Raw genomic sequence first — 9,645 nt, 5'->3', positions numbered from 1 at the left:
TGCTAGAAGATTATTTCTGATGCATAATCATGGAATGGATTTAGAAAATCTCAAGGAGGAAGAAGCTAGATTTAAAGCTGAAAAGACAAATCTAAATCCAAAAGCTTCTATTGCAAAGAAACCTCCAAGGCCTAAGGAAAAAGGCATTGTGATCAAGGAGAAATCAAATACTGAGGCATCAAATCTCAAAACAAGATCACAGATTGAGATTGATCTCAAAGATAAAGGGAAAGGAAAAGTTGATGAACCCAAAATTCCTCAAATCCGGATGAAACCTATGTGCAAAATGGTTCAAGTTCATGATGATACTCTTGATGAAGATGAATATGTTCAAACTCTAAAAAGAAGGAAGATTACTGAAGAATCCAAGACAACCTCTGACAGAGCTCAAGTTGATTTAGACAAGATGAAAGTAGCTGATAAAAAGAAACTTCTATGGAAAAATGTCAAAGCATCAGATCCAAAGAAAAGCCAATTGTTGTCTGATTTCTTGATTATTGGGTTGAATGCTAGAGAACCAAAAAACAGAGCAGGGCTAGGTTTTGATGAAGCTAAGATCAAGACAGGAGTTGAAGTTGCTACTAGAGATCCATTTTTGTTAACTGACAGACCTCTTGAAGATGTTACACAGAAACACCTTAATAAGGTTATCTCTGTTCAAGTGGTACTGGATGCTCATGACAAGCAGAATGTCAAAGAAAATCTGATTCTATTTCTTGAAGATGGAAGGACATATCAAATTTCAGAATCAGATGTGCTGAACAAATCTTTGAAAGAACTTCAATTCTTTCATTATCTTTTAGAGATAAAGTCTGATATTACCAGGAGATGGTCAAATTTCATAATGAAGACCATAAGAGATAAAGCAAGAATTTATGGTTCAAGGGTTACAGAATTCATTCCAAACATAGTTCAAGATGATGGAAGTGAAATTCCAATGAAGAAGGATTTTGCTAAACTTGAAGTGATACTAAAAGAGAAATGTATATACTACAATGAAGATTCTTCTCATCCAAGGGTTATAAGACTGGGTAATGGTTTAGAAAGAAACCATATCTCTGCTCTAAGGACTGCAATCTACCAGATTGGAAGTCAGGGTGAAGAATTGAAGCAAGTCAAAGCTACACATCTCAAGTCTTGAGGAATAAAGAAGAAAAGCTGATATCAAACTTTGTAAAGAATCACTATGGATTGAGATTGACTTAGTGAGATTGGTAAAAGCTACAAGGACTGTAATTTGCAGTTAATTGTCTATTTAAACTCTCATTGCATTTGTACTTAAATGTTTTTGACATCATCAAATCTATTAACTTGTATATTTTGCATAATTTACAAGTTAGGGGAGATTGTTAGATATATTTGAGATGTCATGTCTAATCTGATTTGTGTTTAGTTTTCAGAACTTAACAACAGAACATATCAGGACGTACTGAAATCAGGACTTGCTGAAGTCAGAGCATAATATCAGAACTTAAGATACATATCAATACTTAAGTGCGGGAAGACTTTCAGTTAAGGAATGAAGCTGATTTACAGGAGAAGATCGAAATAATAGAAGATATGCATGGAAAGAGTTAGAGGACTAGAAGACTTGTAGAAGATATCTAATTGATATATTTTAGGAGACATAATTATATTGCATATCAATTAGAATATATCTTGTAACTGTGTACTATATAAACACAGCTTAGGGTTTATACTATAGGTGTTATCATTATCCAGAAGATTATTCTTTGTAACCCTAGCAGCTCTTAGTGATATCTGTTCATCACTGAGAGAGAACAACAGTTCATATTGTAACAGAGTTTATTGAATATACTTGATCTTTGTTACATACTTGTGTTCAGATCGATTTAATTGTATAAACATTGTATCCAACCCTCTTCTATAGTGTTGTGTGACCTAACATTTGAGTTTTATATGGATTCACGCTTTTATTCACAACACATAAATAACACAAATATGCTTATCTGATTGTGCAATGATGGAGGTCCATAAAAGACCTATACAATAGTACCCATGTAACGAGCATTAAGTTAGCGGATCCCAGACTATATAAGCCCTAGGTCACTTGGCACAAAGTCCCCTAAGAATTTAATAACTCGAGTAATAAAGAGCCCGCTCGTGATCAATTATACATAACACTTATTTTTTCTTTTTTTTCTTTCTACGATTTCTGAATGAGTGCGTTTTGCTCCATCTCATTCAACCCTAGACTACTCATATAAAATGAGCTGGCTACTAGCCATTTGACACCTAGCCACAACAACTAGCAATTAAATCCAATTTTCTCCAATTTTTAAATATCCATGCTAATTTATTATTAAGAGAATATCCTAAATTCTAAATATAAACAAGCGATTAAACTTCGATAAACAAATAAACCATGACCATGATCTAGCACTCAAGCAACCTATAAGACTTAGTGAAATAAAATTATCCCTAGCATGCAAATCAATTCGATAAGACTTAACCTTACTAAATACGACATCACTACACTAGCATCAAATCACAAATCAATCGGAAAAATCATCTAAGGGATCATGTTATTATGCAAATGCATGAACTAAATGAACAAACTATCATAACAACTACAAAAATAAAATAAATAAAAAAATATGACAAAATATGCAACTATATGCACTAAACTATCATGAATATGCAAACTATATGCGACTCACACAAAATATATTCCTTCAACTACTACCCCCAAACTTTAAATTTTCACTGTCCTTAGTGAAGGTAATAAGGAATCTGGCATAGCTACTCAGGATCAGGATCCTCACCCCCAACGGGTGAAGTGTTAGGCGTGTCTGGAGGTGGATACACAGAGCCCTCACCAAATACTTGCCACTGGATGTCAACACATGTGGCTCTGAATGCAGTCCCTAGTGCCTGAGTGAGATCACGTGTAAACTGACTATGGATGTCATGCATCGCATCCATCCTCCTTGCTAGACGCCTATACTGCATCATGCTCATACCAACTCCAACATCTGCTCCTGCTTCCTCCTGCTCCTATTGTGATGGACCAGCCTCTTCACCCAACTGAGACCTCCAAGTGGCTCCAACATCTGCTTCTGCTCAATCACTCTCCTTATCGCATCCACACTGTACTCTACCGTCATCCCCCTAACCAAAGTGAAACCATTCTTCTCCGCCTTAGCATTAGCATAAAACTCTCGAACAATACTCATGGGCACAGCAGCGGGTACCTCACAAAAAACAACCCAGCCCATCTCCAAGATCATCTCCAACAACTTACCATATTTCCTTGAAGGAAAAAAACCTTGCTCCTTTGCTATAGGCTTCGAGAGAAGCCTCGTATACTCTGCTTCAGCCTCGGGAGTTGAAAACCTTGGCCTCACACCTCCTGCACTCGAAGAATCAGTGGTGTTGCTGCTTACTTGAGTTCTTTGCCTTTTGGGTGCCATTGGGATTGAATAAGAGAGAATAAAAGATAAGTGTTTGAGAAAAAATTGTGTTTGAGAATTTGAGAAGTGGTGGAGAAGTTTGTGTGTAAGTGTATGTATATATAGGAGGTTGGAAGAGAACTAGATATGGAATATAAAATGGGAATTGATTATGGGAATAATGGGAATAATGGGTTGATTTGGAGAGGGAAATTTGGGATGTGGTAGAGGAAAATTCAGGAAGGAATTGATTTTTAAAAGAAGTCCCCTATTTTCTCTTTATTCCCATCTTTTTTATTTTTTTCAGACTCAGGGGCAGCGCGGCCACGCGCTACCTCAGAGCGGGTGCGCCGTGCTTCTGTCTTTTCAGCACGGGCGCACTCTTTCCTGGAAAATGGGCATAGTTGCCCCGCTTCCTCAGCGCGGGCGCGCCGTGCCACTGTACTTGGCCCCAAATTTTATTTTATTTTTGATTTTTTTATGTTTTTTCTCTTTTCTTTCTTCTTCCTCTATCTACTAATGTACAACAAACTTGGGTTGCCTCCCAAAAAGCGCTTGCTTTACGTCGTTAGCTTGACACAGAAATGCGAGATCAAACGGATAATAAAACGACACTAACCACCTCGGAGTTTGCCGTGTCATAATAGTAATGCTTCAACGTCTGACCATTTACCTAGAATGCCTGGCCGGATCATTCTAAAAAATCTACACCGCTCCATGTCAGAAGCCCTGACCACCTTGACTTCAGCTTTCCAGGAAAAAAAAGGAGATGAGAGTTGAAAAAAATAACTTATTGTCCCGGCACAAATTATTTGAGCACTAGACCCCTATCATGCCACCTTTTGACTTTCTCCTTATACATGTTGTTATTTTCATATGCTTGAAGTCGAAACTCGTCGAGTTCATTCAATTGAAGCATCCTCTTCATTCCAGCAGCATCCAAATCAAGATTCAACTTCTTCAAAGCCCAATACGCTTTATGCTCGAGCTCCACCGGAAAATAACACCCCTTATCATAAACCAACTGAAATGGCGACATTCCCAATGGAATCTTGTATGCTGTTCTATACGCCCAAACAGCTTCATCAAGCTTCAAAGACCAATCTCTTCTCGATGGACACACAACCTTCTCCAAAATGCGCTTGATCTCTCTGTTAGATACCTCAGCTTGACCATTCGTCTGAGGATGATAAGTCGTAGCAATGCAATGATTCACATTATACCTTTGCATCATAGCAGTGAACTTGCGATTACAAAAATGTGACCCCTCATCACAGATTATGACTCTCGGAGTTCCAAATCTTTGTGAATATCTACTTATGAAGAAAATTAAGCACTACCTTCGCATCGTTTGTTGGCAACGCCTTAACTTCAACCCATTATGAGACATAATAAACCGCCAACAAGATATACTGATTGTTACAAGATGAGATAAATGACCCCATGAAGTCAATTTCCCAAACATCGAAGACTTCAACCTCGAGAAGCACATTAAGAGGCATCTTATCCCTCTTGGACATATTAACCACACGTTGACATGGATCACATTTCAAAATGAACTGATGAGCATCTTTAAACAAGGTCGGCCAAAAGAAACCTGCTTGAAGAATACGAGATGCTGTCTTTTCTCCACCATAATGTCCTCCATAAGCCGTTGAGTGGCAATCTCACAAGATCCCCCCCCCCCGTTTCGCTATAAGGAATATATCTCCTGATGATTTGGTCAGCCCCTTGTCGAAAAAGAAACGGCTCATACAACATATACCACTTCACTTCATTCAGAAACTTCTTCCTTTGAGCGTATGACAAGTCGGGAGGCATGATAGTACTCACAAGGTAGTTCACAATATCTGCAAACCACGGTTCTTTCTCTTGTACTCCAAATAACTGCTCATCGGGAAAAGACTCATTTATTAATATCTTATCCAGTAAAGTTGCAATTGGATCCTCTAAACGCGAGAGATGATCAGCGACTTGATTTTCAGTCCCTTTTCTGTCCTTGATCTCTAATTCAAACTCCTGGAGTAAAAGAACCCACTTGATCAATCTAGGCTTCGAGTCCTTCTTTGAGACAAGATATCGAATTGCAGCGTGATCAGTGAAAACTGTCACCTTTGTCCCAAGTAAATAGGACCAAAATTTCTCAAAACCATACAAAATAGCCAAAAGTTCTTTCTCCGTAGTAGTATAATTCAGTTGAGCACCATTTAGGGTCTTACCGGAATAGTAGACCACATGAAATATGTTGTTCTTTCTCTGCCCAAGAACTGCTCCAACTGCATAGTCACTTGCATCGCACATCATCTAAAACGGTTCACTCCAATCAGGTGCAGTTATGACAGGTGCTGTGATTAAACTCTTCTTTAGTGTCTCAAAAATAACGAGGCACTCGTCATCAAACTTGAAAGGAACATCTTTCTCTAGAAAATTGCACAATGGTTTAGAAATTTTTGAGAACTCCTTGATGAAACGCCTATAGAAACCCGCATGACCAAGAAAACTATGAATTCCCTTAACAAAAATTGGTGGAGAAAGATTTTCAATAACCCCCACCTTGGCTTTGTCCACCTCAACACCCTTACTAGAGACCTTGTGCCCAAGAATAATGCCCTGTTGCACCAGAAAGTGACATTTCTCCCAATTGAGAACCAAATTGGTCTCAACACACCTCTTGAGAACGTCGCCTAGATTCTACAAGCACTCATCAAATGAATCACCAAACACATAGAAATCGTCCATGAACACCTCCACATTCTGACCAATCATATCAGAGAAGATAGCCATCATGCATCTCTGAAATGTGGCCGGTGCTCCACATAATCTAAAAGAAACCCTTATAAAGGCGAAAGTACCAAATGGACAAGTGAAAGTAGTCTTCTCCTGATCTTCTGGAGCAATGCAAATTTGATTATAGCCCAAATAACCATCCAGAAGACAGTAGTACTCATGCCCAGCCAATCTGTCAAGTATCTGATCAATAAACGGCAGAGAGAAGTGATCTTTTCACGTGGCCTTGTTCAGCTTCCTGTAATCCATGCAAACTCTCCACTCCATGACTATTCGAGTAGAAATGAGCTCATTCTTGTCATTAACAACCACATTAATACCTCTTTTCTTTGGCACACACTAAACTGGACTCACCCAAGAACTGTCAGAAATGTGATAGATAATCCCTGCATCCGGCCACTTAAGAATTTCCTTCTTTACGACTTCCTTCATGAAAGGATTTAGCCTTCTTTGTTCCTCGATAGTAGGCTTGCTACCTTCCTCTAGCAGAATTTTATGCATGCAATAAGAAGGGTTGATCCCCTTAATATCTGCTATGGTCCATCCAATTGCCGATTTGAACTCTCTTAGAATCCTCAAGAGCTTCTCCTCGTCGCTACCTGAAAGGTCAGATACAATAATAACAGGCAAAGTAGATGCATCACCTAAAAAAGCATACCTCAAATGTTCAGGTAAATGTTTAAACTCAAGAGTAGGAGCTTCCTCAATAGATGGCTTTAAGGCGTTTAGGAGCTTTGTTCAAATCCTCCATTTCCAGAGATTCAAAAGGCATATCAATCTTCCTCTTCCAGGGAGAAGCATTCAGAAATTGCAACTGCTCATCCCCTTCATCACCTTTACTATTGGAGTTCCCCAATAAGGCTTTTTCTAAGGCATCAGACCTTAGCAATTGCTCAAGTTCTGAAGTTACCACAGAATCAACCAACTCCACTTTTAAGCACTACTCATTTTCCGTAGGGAACTTCATCATATTGAACACATTAAAAGTTACATCATGATCCAATGCTCGCATGGTGAGCTCACCTTTCTGCACATCAATCAAGGTTCGACTAGTTGCCAAGAAAGGTCTTCCCAAGATTACGGAAATCTTCTCATCTCGAAATCAAGAATGACAAAATCACCAGGAAAGATGAGTTTATCCACCTTGACCAAAATATCCTCAACAATATCTCGTGGATAAGTGATATAACGATCGTCCAATTGCAAAGTCATATAAGTAGGCTTTGGATTAGGTAAATCCAACTTCTTGAAGATTCATAAAGGCATCAGATTGATGCTAGCTCCCAAGTCACATAAGCATTTGTCAAATGACACCTTTCCAATTGTGCAAGGAATAGTGAAGCTTCCAGGATCTTTAAGCTTTGAAGGAAATTTATGTTGCAACACAGCACTGCATTCCTCCGTGAGAGCAACGGTCTCTAAGTCATCAAGACTCACCTTCCGAGAGAGAATAACTTTCATAAACTTTGCATAACTAGGCATCTATTCAAGAGCTTCAGCGAAAGGCATGTTGATGTGAAGTTTCTTGAACACCTCCAGAAACTTCTCAAACTGCTTATCCAGATTTTTCTTCTGCAGCCTCTTAGGAAAAAGAGGTGGAGGATAGATCTGTTTCTCCCCTGTATTACCCTCAGGAGGAGTGTGCTCAATAGTAGTCTTCCTTGGTTCCACTTCTGCTTCCTTTTGCACTTCTTCTTCTTCTGCCTCAACTTCAGATTCTGGAGTCTTAGCTTTTTCAGGATTTGCAACCTTACCAGACCTCAATGTAATTGCTTTAACATGCTCCTTAGCTTCCTTCTTGCCTGGTGCTTCAGTATCGCTCGGAAGTGTGCCAGGTTGACGATTCAATAATACATTAGAAATTTGCCCAATTTGATTCTCCAAAGTCTTGATAGAGATAGCTTGGCTCTTGCACATGAGCCTCAACTCCTCCAATTCAGATTTTTCATTAGCTTGCGGTAACTGCTGAAGTTGAAGTTGTTGCCTAGGGGTATATTCTGGTTGCTAAAAACCAGGAGGGTTATACTGCTTTGTTGTGTACTGCTGATAAGGCTGTTGAAGCGCATTCTGCGTGTTGCTCCAGCTGAAATTAGGATGATTGTGGTTGTTTCGATGATAGGTGGCTGGCACAGGTTGTCGCGACCTCTGAAAGTTGCTCACGAACTGAGCTGATTTACTAGAAATAGCACACTGATCAGTCTCATGAGCACCGACACAAAGCTCACGGATACTAGTGATTTGATTAACTCCATAATAAGCCAAATGTCCACCTTCATCGTCAACGCCTTAAGTTGGGCAGCTATAGCAGTTGCTGTATCCAACTCCATAATTCCTGCTACTTTACCCTGAGGTAGTCTCTGAGAAGGATTCTGGTATTTATTAACAGCCATCAGTTCGATCAATTCTTAAGCTTCATTGTAGCTCTTATCCCACAAGGTTCCTCCTGATGCTGCATCAAGCATGGGTCTAGAAGTAGCACCTAATCCATTGTAGAAATAGTTTATGATCATCCAATCAGGCATACCATGGTGTGGGCACTTCCTTAGCATCTCCTTGTATCGATCCCAAGCCTCACACAGAGATTCTCCAGTTTGCTGCGCAAACTGAGTAAGAGCATTCCTGATTGCAGCAGTCTTCGCCATAGGAAAGAATTTAGTGAGAAATTTTTGAGCAAGATCCTCCAATGTGGTGATAGACCCTGGTGGTAGAGAATGTAACAAACCCTTTGCTTTATCCCTCAAAGAGAATGGGAAGAGTCGCAGCTTGATAGCATCTCCAGTCACCCCATTGAACTTAAAAGTGTCGCAGAACTCGATGAAATCCCTGATGTGCATGTCAGGGTCTTCTGTAGGAAAACCCCCAAACTGAACTGAGTTATGTATCATCTGAATCGTGATCGACTTGATCTCAAAGGTGTTAGCCGAGATGGCTGGTCTGATGATGCTCGACTGAATATCATTGATCTTAGGTTGAGAATAGTCCATCAAAGCCTTCAGAATTTCTGCTTGATCTCCCATCACTACTAAAACTGGTTCCTCGACTTTTTCTTCTTCTTCTACTTTCTCTTCGTCCTCAAAAAGTTCCCTTTGAATCATTACAGCTTCTTCCTCGGCTTGATCCAGAGTTCTCTGATGAGCCCGTGAATGTGTATGCATACACGCTCGCTAGAGTACCTGAAACACGATAAAGAAAAAGGGTAGGTAAGTAACAATGTCCGAGTCAATGAAATTTAACGATCAATGATGACAAACACATAAACTAAAAGTTAACACCGAGTCCCCAGCAGCGGCGCCAAAAACTTGTTAGTCGCTAAACACGCGCTAATAGTTCATGTAAGTATACGCGATCGTAAGTAATATAGAATTATTTCTAGTTCATTCCCACAGAGACTGGTTTAGGTTACTTATGATTTATGCACTTATGCAACAATGATATGGCTATTATT

The 9,645-nt window shown here is 39.5% G+C and overlaps 1 non-coding gene across 1 annotated transcript; it reads left to right on the top strand.

Moving 5' to 3' along the window:
• Positions 1-8,720: 8,720 nt before the first annotated feature.
• Positions 8,721-8,827, top strand: LOC141680313 (small nucleolar RNA R71). The gene has a single exon (XR_012558307.1). It is a non-coding gene; the product is annotated as a small nucleolar RNA R71 (small nucleolar RNA).
• Positions 8,828-9,645: the final 818 nt, after the last annotated feature.

The sequence above is a fragment of the Apium graveolens genome, chromosome 1 (genome assembly GCF_009905375.1).
Source record: "Apium graveolens cultivar Ventura chromosome 1, ASM990537v1, whole genome shotgun sequence".
Taxonomy (NCBI): Eukaryota; Viridiplantae; Streptophyta; class Magnoliopsida; order Apiales; family Apiaceae; genus Apium; species Apium graveolens.
Note: the sequence above shows the minus strand (reverse complement) of the source record. Positions and strands in the feature narration are given on the sequence as shown.